Source organism: Lactuca serriola, chromosome 3 (assembly GCF_051521515.1).
Source record: "Lactuca serriola cultivar US96UC23 chromosome 3, Lser_US96UC23_V15, whole genome shotgun sequence".
NCBI classification, from domain to species: domain Eukaryota; kingdom Viridiplantae; phylum Streptophyta; class Magnoliopsida; order Asterales; family Asteraceae; genus Lactuca; species Lactuca serriola.
The window spans coordinates 48,936,231-48,951,077 of record NC_136410.1 but is presented as its reverse complement, the minus strand read 5'-3'; the positions used below and the strand labels follow the sequence as shown (position 1 = coordinate 48,951,077).

The 14,847-nt window shown below is 36.8% G+C and overlaps 4 non-coding genes across 4 annotated transcripts; all 4 read left to right on the top strand.

Moving 5' to 3' along the window:
- The first annotated feature begins 358 nt into the window (after positions 1-358).
- LOC145096606 (small nucleolar RNA R71) lies at positions 359-465 on the top strand. The gene has a single exon (XR_013703982.1). It is a non-coding gene; the product is annotated as a small nucleolar RNA R71 (small nucleolar RNA).
- A 1,759-nt stretch (positions 466-2,224) lies between these two features.
- LOC145096617 (small nucleolar RNA R71) lies at positions 2,225-2,331 on the top strand. The gene has a single exon (XR_013703992.1). It is a non-coding gene; the product is annotated as a small nucleolar RNA R71 (small nucleolar RNA).
- A 1,759-nt stretch (positions 2,332-4,090) lies between these two features.
- Positions 4,091-4,197, top strand: LOC145096616 (small nucleolar RNA R71). Its single transcript, XR_013703991.1, has one exon. It is a non-coding gene; the product is annotated as a small nucleolar RNA R71 (small nucleolar RNA).
- A 1,759-nt stretch (positions 4,198-5,956) lies between these two features.
- LOC145096615 (small nucleolar RNA R71) lies at positions 5,957-6,063 on the top strand. The gene has a single exon (XR_013703990.1). It is a non-coding gene; the product is annotated as a small nucleolar RNA R71 (small nucleolar RNA).
- The last annotated feature ends 8,784 nt before the right edge of the window (positions 6,064-14,847 follow it).

Below are 14,847 nucleotides of genomic sequence, written 5' to 3'. Positions count from 1 at the left end.
TGAGGTTTTCTATTCCCAAACTCATCTAAATTGCATTCCTTGGTCAAGTGTGGATCATTACACCTCTCGCAACCAACTCTTATGGCATGAAATGAATGGTCCATTTGTGTCAGCCTCCGGTCCATATTATTTAGCGTAGCCATCATGGCTGCTATTTCTTCAGTTTGGGCCCCTCCCCTGCCTTTGATTCCATCTTGCCTAGTATTGTGGTACTCACGAGAGTGCTTCGCGAATTCTTCAATCAACTCCTTGACCTCCCTTGGAATTTTTATTTGTCAAAGGTCCTTGAGAATCAAGGAGTTGCCTTGTCATAACGTTGACCCCATCATAGAAGATTGAAATCTCTTGTTGGACATTAAGATCATGCTGAGGGCAATTTCTGAGCAAGCCTTTGTAACGCTCCCTTGCTTCGTATAATGACTCCCCCGACTGTTGTTCAAAGTTGGCTATTGCCTTCTTGAGTTTAGCTATCTTGGATGGTGGGCAAAATTGGTCAAGAAACTGTTCACGCATTTGAGCCCAAGTGGTGATCGTACCCGATGGAAGTGATTTTAACCACTCTTTAGCAGCTCCCTTGAAAGTAATGGGAAGCATCCTAAGCAAGACGGTGTTTCTATTGACATTTGGGACATTGAAGTAATCCGCAATGTCATTGACTTCATCAAGATTCTTAAAAGCATCCTCATGATCCTTCCTATAAAATGGGATATCCCTCAGCGCAGTCAAGATGTGTCCCTTCAGCTCAAATGTGGCAGTGGCAGGTATTTCGGGTTGGACTAAACCGGGACCCACATCTTCTCGGATACGCTTCTTGTAAGCTCCCATGGACATCTCCTCAATGTCTGCCATTTCGTTCTTTTGCTCGTCTTTGGGCTCACTTGCGAATATTTTAAATTATGGGTCTGACTCGTATTATGATTCGTGTGGGTTAGAAACTAGACCGAATTCTTCAACTTTGATTTTATCCTTTGGGGTTGAACTTGACTCTCCTGTCTTCTTCCCCGACTTCCTTGAAAAGGCTGATTTAAGTTCTTGCAATGGCGTCTTCTTTGGCGTGTGATCTTCCTTCACGTTCTTATTCTTGTTTTTGTGAAGGGCTGACTCCAGATCTTCAAGTGGTGGCACCAAAGGTGTGTTTGAGCCTCTGGTCATGAACTCCTACAGACAATCTATAAAGACAACGTAAAAACGAACTAAAACAGAAAAATAAGCTAAAAACTAAAGAAAGCTAAAAATCACAGTTCTCACATCGTGATTCTTATAAACTCACGTCGTGAGTTCTATAATCAAAAAAAAAATCAAACCTTCCTAGAATTTAATGAAAATATCTACTTAAATGAATAAATTGATAACTACTATATTCACGTCGTGAGAAGTGCTCTCACGTCGTGAAAACTGGACAAACAGAAAATAATTAAAAACTTATGATAAAAACTTTGCTGGAAAATTAACTTTTTGCAGGTTTTATCCCACAAAAAGGATCGATTAACCTAAAGCAAATAAACAAATAATAATCTAAGTCGTTTCTCGGTAACGACGCCAAAAACTTGATGTGCACGGAAGTACCCACTAATTTTAATATTTATAACCTAACAAACTTAGACCAACTATGCACTTATAAACAGTGTACCTAGTCAGATTACAATATAACTTAGGTAAGTCGGGTGCCGATCACAGGGAACGGTGTTATTAATTACTTTATTTACTACTAAATTAATCTAATTATTAACAAGCTAAAAGGGTTTTTATCTAATTTTACAAGTTTAGATGAACTTAATTATTTAACAAAAACTCAATCAATAAACAAAATACTTTTGTTAGTTCGAATCCACTTTCATCATATTTGTACCCACTCGAGTAGCACACTTGAGATTTTCTATTCCCAAACTCATCTAAATTGCATTCCTTGGTCAAGTGTGGACCATTACACATCTCGCAACCAACTCTTATGGCATGAAATGAATGGTCCATTTGTGTCAGCCTCCAGTCCATATTATTTAGCATAGCCATCATGGCTGCTATTTCTTCAGTTTGGTCCCCTACCCCACCTTTGATTCCATCTTGCCTAGTGTTGTGGTACTCACGAGAGTGCTTCGCGAATTCTTCCATCAACTCTTTGACCTCCCTTGGATTTTTATTTGTCAAAGGTCCTTGAGAATCAAGGAGTTGCCTTGTCATAACGTTGACCCCATCATAGAAGATTGAAATCTCTTGTTGGACATTAAGATCATGCTGAGGGCAATTTCTAAGCAAGCCTTTGTAACGCTCCCTTGCTTCGTATAATGACTCCCCCGACTGTTGTTCAAAGTTGGCTATTGCCTTCTTGAGTTTAGCTATCTTGGATGGTGGGCAAAATTGGTCAAGAAACTGTTCACGCATTTGAGCCCAAGTGGTGATCGTACCCGATGGAAGTGATTTTAACCACTCTTTAGCAGCTCCCTTGAAAGTAATGGGAAGCATCCTAAGCAAGACGGTGTTTCTATTGACATTTGGGACATTGAAGTAATCCGCAATGTCATTGACTTCATCAAGATTCTTAAAAGCATCCTCATGATCCTTCCTATAAAATGGGATATCCCTCAGCGCAGTCAAGATGTGTCCCTTCAGCTCAAATGTGGCAGTGGCAGGTATTTCGGGTTGGACTAAACCGGGACCCATATCTTCTCGGATCCGCTTCTTGTAAGCTCCCATGGACATCTCCTCAATGTCTGCCATTTCGTTCTTTTGCTCGTCTTTAGGCTCACTTGCGAATATTTTAAATTCTGGGTCTGACTCGTATTATGATTCGTGTGGGTTAGAAACTAGACCGAATTCTTCAACTTTGCTTTTATCCTTTGGGGTTGAACTTGACTCTCCTGTCTTCTTCCCCGACTTCCTTGAAAAGGCTGATTTAAGTTCTTGCAATGGCGTCTTCTTTGGCGTGTGATCTTCCTTCACGTTCTTATTCTTGTTTTTGTGAAGGGCTGACTCCGGATCTTCAAGTGGTGGCACCAAAGGTGTGTTTGAGCCTCTGGTCATGAACTCCTACAGACAATCTATAAAGACAACGTAAAAACGAACTAAAACAGAAAAATAAGCTAAAAACTAAAGAAAGCTAAAAATCACAGTTCTCACATCGTGATTCTTATAAACTCACGTCGTGAGTTCTATAATCAGAAAAAAAATCAAACCTTCCTAGAATTTAATGAAAATATCTACTTAAATGAATAAATTGATAACTACTATATTCACGTCGTGAGAAGTGCTCTCACGTCGTGAAAACTGGACAAACAGAAAATAATTAAAAACTTATGATAAAAACTTTGCTGGAAAATTAACTTTTTGCAGGTTTTATCCCACAAAAAGGATCGATTAACCTAAAGCAAATAAACAAATAATAATCTAAGTCGTTTCTCGGTAACGACGCCAAAAACTTGATGTGCACGGAAGTACCCACTAATTTTAATATTTATAACCTAACAAACTTAGACCAACTATGCACTTATAAACAGTGTACCTAGTCAGATTACAATATAACTTAGGTAAGTCGGGTGCCGATCACAGGGAACGGTGTTATTAATTACTTTATTTACTACTAAATTAATCTAATTATTAACAAGCTAAAAGGGTTTTTATCTAATTTTACAAGTTTAGATGAACTTAATTATTTAACAAAAACTCAATCAATAAACAAAATACTTTTGTTAGTTCGAATCCACTTTCATCATATTTGTACCCACTCGAGTAGCACACTTGAGATTTTCTATTCCCAAACTCATCTAAATTGCATTCCTTGGTCAAGTGTGGACCATTACACATCTCGCAACCAACTCTTATGGCATGAAATGAATGGTCCATTTGTGTCAGCCTCCAGTCCATATTATTTAGCATAGCCATCATGGCTGCTATTTCTTCAGTTTGGTCCCCTACCCCACCTTTGATTCCATCTTGCCTAGTGTTGTGGTACTCACGAGAGTGCTTCGCGAATTCTTCCATCAACTCTTTGACCTCCCTTGGATTTTTATTTGTCAAAGGTCCTTGAGAATCAAGGAGTTGCCTTGTCATAACGTTGACCCCATCATAGAAGATTGAAATCTCTTGTTGGACATTAAGATCATGCTGAGGGCAATTTCTAAGCAAGCCTTTGTAACGCTCCCTTGCTTCGTATAATGACTCCCCCGACTGTTGTTCAAAGTTGGCTATTGCCTTCTTGAGTTTAGCTATCTTGGATGGTGGGCAAAATTGGTCAAGAAACTGTTCACGCATTTGAGCCCAAGTGGTGATCGTACCCGATGGAAGTGATTTTAACCACTCTTTAGCAGCTCCCTTGAAAGTAATGGGAAGCATCCTAAGCAAGACGGTGTTTCTATTGACATTTGGGACATTGAAGTAATCCGCAATGTCATTGACTTCATCAAGATTCTTAAAAGCATCCTCATGATCCTTCCTATAAAATGGGATATCCCTCAGCGCAGTCAAGATGTGTCCCTTCAGCTCAAATGTGGCAGTGGCAGGTATTTCGGGTTGGACTAAACCGGGACCCATATCTTCTCGGATCCGCTTCTTGTAAGCTCCCATGGACATCTCCTCAATGTCTGCCATTTCGTTCTTTTGCTCGTCTTTAGGCTCACTTGCGAATATTTTAAATTCTGGGTCTGACTCGTATTATGATTCGTGTGGGTTAGAAACTAGACCGAATTCTTCAACTTTGCTTTTATCCTTTGGGGTTGAACTTGACTCTCCTGTCTTCTTCCCCGACTTCCTTGAAAAGGCTGATTTAAGTTCTTGCAATGGCGTCTTCTTTGGCGTGTGATCTTCCTTCACGTTCTTATTCTTGTTTTTGTGAAGGGCTGACTCCGGATCTTCAAGTGGTGGCACCAAAGGTGTGTTTGAGCCTCTGGTCATGAACTCCTACAGACAATCTATAAAGACAACGTAAAAACGAACTAAAACAGAAAAATAAGCTAAAAACTAAAGAAAGCTAAAAATCACAGTTCTCACATCGTGATTCTTATAAACTCACGTCGTGAGTTCTATAATCAGAAAAAAAATCAAACCTTCCTAGAATTTAATGAAAATATCTACTTAAATGAATAAATTGATAACTACTATATTCACGTCGTGAGAAGTGCTCTCACGTCGTGAAAACTGGACAAACAGAAAATAATTAAAAACTTATGATAAAAACTTTGCTGGAAAATTAACTTTTTGCAGGTTTTATCCCACAAAAAGGATCGATTAACCTAAAGCAAATAAACAAATAATAAACTAAGTCGTTTCTCGGTAACGACGCCGAAAACTTGATATGCACGGAAGTACCCACTAATTTTAATATTTATAACCTAACAAACTTAGACCAACTATGCACTTATAAGCAGTGTACCTAGTCAGATTACAATATAACTTAGGTAAGTCGGGTGTCGATCACAGGGAACGGTGTTATTAATTACTTTATTTACTACTAAATTAATCTAATTATTAACAAGCTAAAAGGGTTTTTATCTAATTTTACAAGTTTAGATGAACTTAATTATTTAACAAAAACTCAATCAATAAACAAAATACTTCTGTTAGTTCGAATCCACTTTCATCGTATTTGTACCCACTCGAGTAGCACACTTGAGGTTTTCTATTCTCAAACTCATCTAAATTGCATTCCTTGGTCAAGTGTGGACCATTACACATCTCGCAACCAACTCTTATGGCATGAAATGAATGGTCCATTTGTGTCAGCCTCCGGTCCATATTATTTAGCATAGCCATCATGGCTGCTATTTCTTCAGTTTGGTCCCCTACCCCACCTTTGATTCCATCTTGCCTAGTGTTGTGGTACTCACGAGAGTGCTTCGCGAATTCTTCAATCAACTCCTTGACCTCCCTTGGATTTTTATTTGTCAAAGGTCCTTGAGAATCAAGGAGTTGCCTTGTCATAACGTTGACCCCATCATAGAAGATTGAAATCTCTTGTTGGACATTAAGATCATGCTGAGGGCAATTTCTAAGCAAGCCTTTGTAACGCTCCCTTGCTTCGTATAATGACTCCCCCGACTGTTGTTCAAAGTTGGCTATTGCCTTCTTGAGTTTAGCTATCTTGGATGGTGGGCAAAATTGGTCAAGAAACTGTTCACGCATTTGAGCCCAAGTGGTGATCGTACCCGATGGAAGTGATTTTAACCACTCTTTAGCAGCTCCCTTGAAAGTAATGGGAAGCATCCTAAGCAAGACGGTGTTTCTATTGACATTTGGGACATTGAAGTAATCCGCAATGTCATTGACTTCATCAAGATTCTTAAAAGCATCCTCATGATCCTTCCTATAAAATGGGATATCCCTCAGCGCAGTCAAGATGTGTCCCTTCAGCTCAAATGTGGCAGTGGCAGGTATTTCGGGTTGGACTAAACCGGGACCCACATCTTCTCGGATCCGCTTCTTGTAAGCTCCCATGGACATCTCCTCAATGTCTGCCATTTCGTTCTTTTGCTCGTCTTTGGGCTCACTTGCGAATATTTTAAATTCTGGGTCTGACTCGTATTATGATTCGTGTGGGTTAGAAACTAGACCGAATTCTTCAACTTTGATTTTATCCTTTGAGGTTGAACTTGACTCTCCTGTCTTCTTCCCCGACTTCCTTGAAAAGGCTGATTTAAGTTCTTGCAATGGCATCTTCTTTGGCGTGTGATCTTCCCTCACGTTCTTATTCTTGTTTTTGTGAAGGGCTGACTCCGGATCTTCAAGTGGTGGCACCAAAGGTGTGTTTGAGCCTCTGGTCATGAACTCCTACAGACAATCTATAAAGACAACGTAAAAACGAACTAAAACAGAAAAATAAGCTAAAAACTAAAGAAAGCTAAAAATCACAGTTCTCACATCGTGATTCTTATAAACTCACGTCGTGAGTTCTGTAATCAGAAAAAAAATCAAACCTTCCTAGAATTTAATGAAAATATCTACTTAAATGAATAAATTGATAACTACTATATTCACGTCGTGAAAACTGGACAAACAGAAAATAATTAAAAACTTATGATAAAAACTTTGCTGGAAAATTAACTTTTTGCAGGTTTTATCCCACAAAAAGGATCGATTAACCTAAAGCAAATAAACAAATAATAAACTAAGTCGTTCCTCGGTTACGACGCCAAAAACTTGATGTGCACGGAAGTACCCACTAATTTTAATATTTATAACCTAACAAACTTAGACCAACTATGCACTTATAAGCAGTGTACCTAGTCAGATTACAGTATAACTTAGATAAGTCGGGTGTCGATCACAGGGAACGGTGTTATTAATTACTTTATTTACTACTAAATTAATCTAATTATTAACAAGCTAAAAGGGTTTTTTTATCTAATTTTACAAGTTTAGATGAACTTAATTCTTTAACAAAAACTTAATCAATAAACAAAATACTTCGAATCCACTTTCACTCAATGGTTATACATTAGCTATAACTATTACTATTGGTGACCAATTAAGGATGTATTAGCAATTTAGTTCTAAATCTACTAATTATTAATCAGTTCATGTAAATCTATTTATGTTCATAAAATAGTTAACACAAAATCAATTATTAGATAAGATTGGAGCCATGAAAGATTAATTAATCAAAACACAATTATAGTCATAATATGAGTTCTCTAACGCAGCTTAACTTAATTATTCAATTACTAATCTAAGATTGATTTGATCTTAGCTCCAATAACTAGTGTTCACTATATTATTAGTTATTCAAGTTCATGCAGAATTGTGTTCACTAACTACAGAGAACAAGAATTCAAAGCAATCAAATAACTATCTCAAGCATGCTAGGTAAAATCAATCAACACAAGCATATCACCAACAATTAAAATTAAGTCAAATGCATTAAAACCATGAATTCCAGCTTCATCTAGCTAACAGAAGCAGCTAGATTTAGATGGACATATTAACAGCTAAACAAAAGAATTCTATAAGCAAAAACATATTTAAATGTACCAATCTATAAGACAAATTATGAACTCTTCTTCCTTAGTGTTAAAACCAACTTCCAGAGCTTCTTTTCCTATGAATTTCGTCTCCAGGAATCCTCTTAGCCAAAAAAAGTTGTTCCAAATCGTAATGGAGAAGGATATATATATTTTTCTGGAAAATCACCGTTCACATCGTGAGAATTTAAAACTCACATCATGAACTTGGAGTAATCGTGATCGTCAATGATTCCTTCACCCAGATGCTTATCTTCTGATTCTTTCCACTCACGTCGTAAACCATCAACTATTCACGTCGTGAGTACGTCTTTTTTGGGTGTTTTTCTTGTCTTTCAAGCCTTCAACCTCCAAAGTTCCATCCTTTAACGCTTTTAGTCCCTTTCTTCAAAATGTCTTCTTTTTGGCTGCAAAATATAATTTAACCTTATAAGTATCATTATTCTATGCAAATGACCAAAATATATACAAAAATGTACTTAAATATTGCCTAAAAGTATGTATAAATATGGCAATATCAGGTATGCGTCAAGAGAATTGGAAGCTAGAGAGAAATAGGGGTGAGAACACCCAGTTTGTGCTGGATAGTTAGGGATTGTTGACCCGATGCGGTCGGGTATGCGTACCCATGTCTGGTGGAGTTAGGTATACGGTTATGGAGGATGCTCATAAGTCTCACTTCTCCATTCACTCGGGAGCCACCAAGATGTACCAGAATTTGAGTTGAGCTACTGGTGGCCGTGCATGAAGCGAGAAATCGCTTGGTACGTCGAGAGGTGCTTGACTTGCAGGATGGTCAAGGCCGAGCATCAGAGGCCACATGGCAAGCTACAGCCTCTAGAGATTCCCATGTGAAAATGGGAACATATCGCGATGGACTTCATTACCAAGTTGCCGAGGACAGCGAAGGGATATGATGCCATATGGGTCATCGTGGATCAATTGACCAAGAGTGCCAATTTCCTGGCCATACAGGAGAGTTTGTCAATCGAGAAGCTGGCCGACGTGTATGTCTGCGAGATCGTTGCTCGCCACATAGTTCCGGTCTCTATTGTTTTTGATCAAGATGTTAGATTCACCTCCCTCTTCTGGCAGAATTTCCATGACAATTTGGGCACTCAACTATATTTTAGCACAACATATCATTCGCAGACCGATGTCCGGAGTGAGCGGACTATACAGACTAAGGATGAGATTTAGAACCTGAGAATCGGACCGAAACCGGAACCGTTAGAACCAAAATATGTAGAACCGGTTCTAATTTCGGGTTTAAAAATTTTCTTTATCCGGGTTCCGGGTAATCCAGCTTTGGGTCCATCGGTTCCGGGTAAACCAGGTCTAAAAACTGGAATCGGTGTTAAGAACCGGAAACACTTTTAGGGCCGAAACCGATTTTTGTGAAACGTTTAAAAGATGCATATCTCATTCATTTCAACTCCGATTGACATGCAGTTTTTTCCAACATGTAGTTTAGAGTTTGTACATGATTTTAGACTATAAATTTGACATTTCTAGTTTTATATCCATTGACTTACATCCCCCCAAAGTCGATATATTAAAGCTGAAAGTTTTTAGTTTTTCAGTTTTTTTGTATTCGGTGAAAGTTTTAAAACATGCATATCTAATTTGTTTGAAGTCGGATTGACATATGGTTATTTTCAACTTGTAGTTTACAATTTGTACATGAGTTTAGACTATAATTTTGTCATTTTTGGTTTAATATTCAATGATTTACAATCCTATGAAGTCGGGATATCAAAACTGAAAATTTTCAACTTTTCAACTATTTGTTTTTGTACTTTGTATTCTGTGAAAATATTAATACATGCATATCTCATTTGTTTAAAGTCGGATTGACATGCGGTTTTTCCAGAGTGTATTTTAGAGTTTGTACATGATTTTAGACTATAATTTTGTTAATTTTGGTTTCATATTCAATGAGTTACGGTCCCCCAAAGTCGGGATATCAATATGAAAATTTTCAAAGTTCAACCCACTAAAGTGTGTTTTGGTGCTTTCATTAAGAGAACTCAAAGATTTAGAGGCTTGGATTGAAGAAGAGGAAGTGGATCTGCCATCTACATCGTTTTGGGAGCTAGCCTACGGTAAAAGGCTTGTAACTTGACCCTTTCATACCTAGACCTCCTTATGTTAAGATTAGGGCCATTTTATCTTGTTTGGTGTTTCATTTCGGGCAATGGTCAGGATCTGAAGTAGCAACTTTAGATCTAGACTCATCTTGGTTCTTATGGTCATAAAGTTCCAGCCTTTAGCAAGATAATGCCTTATCCTTACTTAGAGCCACTTCTCCAGCTTGATATTGGCCGTTTACACCTTGCATGTAAGTAAAGTTTGCAACTTTACATAAAGAGTATGCTCTAGGAAATCAGATCTGCGAAATGGAGCTTTGGGGTGGCTTATAAGCATCTTAAATGAGAAGGACTGACGAGACTCGACGAGTTGCATGGCCAACTTGGGGAGTCCGATGAAGATTGGCGTGGAAGGTTTTGTTGGATTAGTGTCTAAGTCCATAACTGTTTTGGTATGTACTTAACCCGATGGTGCATGGTCCTTTTGGGTTGCCTTCATCAAAGCAACTTGATAGGATGAATTATGGAGAGAAAGGATTAAATATGATTTATTAATATATTATGAGAATAATATATTAAAGGAGAAATCATATTGTTTAATTAATATTAGTCAAGAATTAATTGGTAATTAGTTTTGTGGCTAAAAGAGATTAATTAAACTTAAGGGAGTGGAATTGTAATTATAAGATAATTGCAATTTGGGCCATGGATTGCCTTATATTAAGGAGTGGACGAATTATATGGAGAAACCCATTAGAAATCGTCCAAGGCCTTAAGGAAAGGAATCCATGGGTTGCTTAGGGCTTAAGCATCCAAATTAGGGTTTCCTTGTTGGATAACCCTAATAGCCTAACTATATATACATCCCTTATGACCCAAAAACGTGGCTAAGCATCCTTCTAGGGTTTCACACGTTTTTTGGGCAGCCTCCATCCTCTCTCCTCTTCATCCTCTTGCTCTTGGTGTTTGTGAACCATTAGAGGAGTGACATTTGTGACTCTAAGCTTTCTAAAGTCAATACAAGGAGGAATTGAGATTGTTATTGCTACATAACAATCAAGGTATGATCTTAAATCTATTCTCATGTTAATATGATTACTTGAATGCTAGAATTAGGGTTTATAGTCTTGGATAACTTGCATGTACAATAAAGAAACCTAGATCCAAGCATTAGGGTTTGTATGAGCACATAGGATGTTCTTATGACCAAAACCCATCAGTGGTATCAGAGCCTTGATTGGTTTCTATTGTATTGATGCCTTGTATGTTGAAAAAATTCATTTTTTTGTAGTTCTGCTTGCTGAACTCGACGAGTCAGTTGGTCAGAATGAGGGAAAACCGGGATTTCTTGCTGTTTTTGCTTGAGGATACTTGCCTTATCATGTTAGATCAATATAAATCTGTTTTTTTTATATATATGAGTATATTCTTGATCTAAATGAAGATATTTATCAATTAATAAAATATTTGTTTCCTTATGTGATAATTAATTAATTATTTTGATTAAATTGGTAAATTGTTTTGCAAGAAATCATTAAATAAATCAAATATGGATAATTATGTAACTAAATGTTAATTTAGATTATTTGTTATTTGATCCTTGTGTTATGAAAAGTTTCATATTTTCCCCTTTAGGTTTTATAGTTTAAATTTGAACTCAAAAGTTTTGTTGTTTTGAAATTTAAATAGTTAAAACCCTCATGTTTTGAAAAAGGTTTCAAAACTTGCCCTCAAGTTTTGGAATTTAAATTTTGATTAAAAGTTTAATTTTGATGTATATTTAAATTCTAACCCTAATGTTTTGAAATGTTTTAAAACTTGCCCTCAAGTTTTGGAATTTAAAAGTTGATTAAAAGGTTTAATTAGGAATGTTGAATTCTAAAACCCTAGTAATGTTTTGAAAAGTTCAAATCACACCCTTGTGGTTTTATTAATTAATTAAGGTGTATAATTAAAAGAGGTTTAATAAATCCATAAAAGTTTTGGTTTACAATTTAATTGAATTAAAAGTATAATTGTTAAATTTGACCACCTAGTATTTTAAAAGTGTAAAATACACCCTATACTATATATAACATTAAAAGTCTAACATTATATATATGTATGAGTAAAAGTCAGTCTTACCGTTAGTAGGTCTCATTCACGAAGCTGGTCTATAAGGGGTGTTTAAGGAAATTGCCTATAATATGGCGATTGAATGGGTATCCACTCTTACCACCGCACTCTTGACTAGTGGAGGGTCGTTAGCCGAACGGGTAGGATAGGCCAAAACCTTCCATTATAAGTATGATGAAGTACAAAAGAAACTAAATGTTTTTCAAAATCCCAGTCTTAGTTACTTAGGCAAAGTGAATTGATGCAATTCCATGAAATTACACTTTGTGCCATTGCGAAGACGTTAGTGGAGCGTGTGTGGTTTACCGGCACACTAAATGGTTCTAAGAAAAGGTAGCAAAGGGTGACTCAATGTTTTTCATAGTTCGTTGGAGCGTGTGTGCTTTACCGGCACATCGAATAGGTGACTGTAACATGTGAGGGCAGCATGTAATTTTGCATGGTTATTCACACTCTCTTTGTGATCCTCAGCATCCCAATCACAAACAAGAGGGGCATATCGAGATTTAAACATGCCATTGAAATGTTCAATGAATCTCAAAGGATCTAGGAGTTTTCATAGATTTAAAACTTAAATTTCTTTTTCGTTTTTTCATGGTGGAAATTAGTGAATCATCATTCACTTACCTTCAAATGTTCTGCAATTTGGGTTACGGCATCCCTCTCCCGAGTTGTAGAATATTGTGTTGGGTCCTAGCCTTAGTATCTCATTTGGGTGATTTACTAAGGACTCAATCAATCAACTAACTTGAATTCGTTTTCTCCCGTGTTGTAGATGTCAAAGTTCGACAACTATGGTCTTCCCAAATCCCGTGGAACAAGCATTCCACATGAAGATGGTATTCCACGATTCGATCGAGGAACAAGAAATCATGCTTCACTTTCTCCACCTCCTCCAGTTGTTCTCCCTAACCCACAAGATCGAAGAATTTAAAGGTTCAATATCACTAAGGCCCTATTGGAAATGAAAACATGAAGATGGTAAATTCGTGTGTGCCCACATTCTAGGAATGAAATCACACATCGATAGGTTGATTATGTTGGGTGTGTCATTTCCCGATGCGTTGGCTGTGAACTGGGTTCTGCAGTAACTCCCTGAATCATATAATGAGTTCAAAAGAAAGTATTATATGATGGATCATGACGATAACCTCATTGACCTAACTTACATGCTCATTGTTGCTGAATCAGAAATGATTTGGCGAAGCAATGGAGCGTATTTGTTGGGAGAGTCAACCGACCATGCTTCCGAGGACGTTCTAAGAGAAGCGACATGCGTTTGCTGCCAAGAGAAAGGGCATTGGATAGAAGTCTGCCCCAAGAGCCTGAAGATTCCAAAGATGGGAGAGTCAAAGAGTATGGCTGTGCGTCAGGTAAAAAATCCACTATCTAACTCCATTAAGTTCCTATTCGTTGATTCATAATACATGATGTGATAAGATTGCATTTGAATGTTTTGCAGGATCGGTGAAAAGAAAGGAAGCTTGATGAAAGAGCAAGATGAGTCTAATCACAAAGAAATGGATCTCGATTGCATGGACTTGAAGATTAGATTTTGAGCTTAGATAGTTATGATAGAGTTGTTAGAAATTTTCTTTTTGAATACATAGTTTTCAGTTGATTTTGCATTGTAAGGACAAATGTTTTCCGCTGCTTTTATAAATAAAATAAATCTTGGTTTGACTTATTTATTTATTTGTTTATTCCCTTGCAATGAAATCGTTATGAAAATTGATGTTTGCATATTTCTACAACAAATGGATATGATTCTTATTTATGGAAATGTTGAGAATTTACCAAATAGGGAGAGTTTCTCATCGCCCAAATTTCAATTGGACAGAAATTTGGAGTCACGTAACTTGGTTGCATGATGAATGAGAAATTTCATATTTGAAAATTAGACTAATTCATTGACAAAGTGTCAAGTGAAGGACTAAGAGATCGAGTACACAAAGTTGCGTGTTGATCAAGTCCACCATAAGAGTAACAAAGATATTCGTCATGATTTACTACAGGTTTAGTAAATATGATTATACTTATAAGATTAAGTGTAATTTGGAATTGATTAAAAAGCTTTAAATCAATAGCAAAACGAATAAGAAGAATCAAGTAGGCAGAAAGATAAAAGTTTCTCCATTCTAAGAAGAAGGGAGAGTACCTTTTATGCTTTATGATAGGTCTTTATGATTAAGAACCATATCTTAATTGATCCTCTAAGTGAGTCTTAGTACAATTGTATGTCTAAGTAGAGGAATCAAGAATTAAAGAAATGGTTAAATCAAGAAGTCAATCATACTTCATTCCAAAACAAGTCTTAGAGTTAAGATTGTGACAATGAGTGACAAGTATTAAAAGGTTTATAACGTTCATCAAATGTGGAAAGTTGTGATGTCTTGGATAAGACAAAGACCAACTAGGACCAATTTATGAAGTGTTTTGATAAAAAACTACACTAACTCTTGAATATTTGTTTGTCAAGAAATGTTTATTGACAAGAGAATCTTATATGTCAAGGAGTCAATGGGAGTATTAATGGTCTTGAAAGGTTTCAAGAACAAATCAAAATAAACCTTATCGATCATCACTAGCACACGAGTTGAGGTTTACAACCTATCGTGTTGACATTATTTTGTTTATGTGCTGTTCCAATTGAGTTAATTATGCATGTGAGTTCTATGAGTTCTCATTTTGAACGC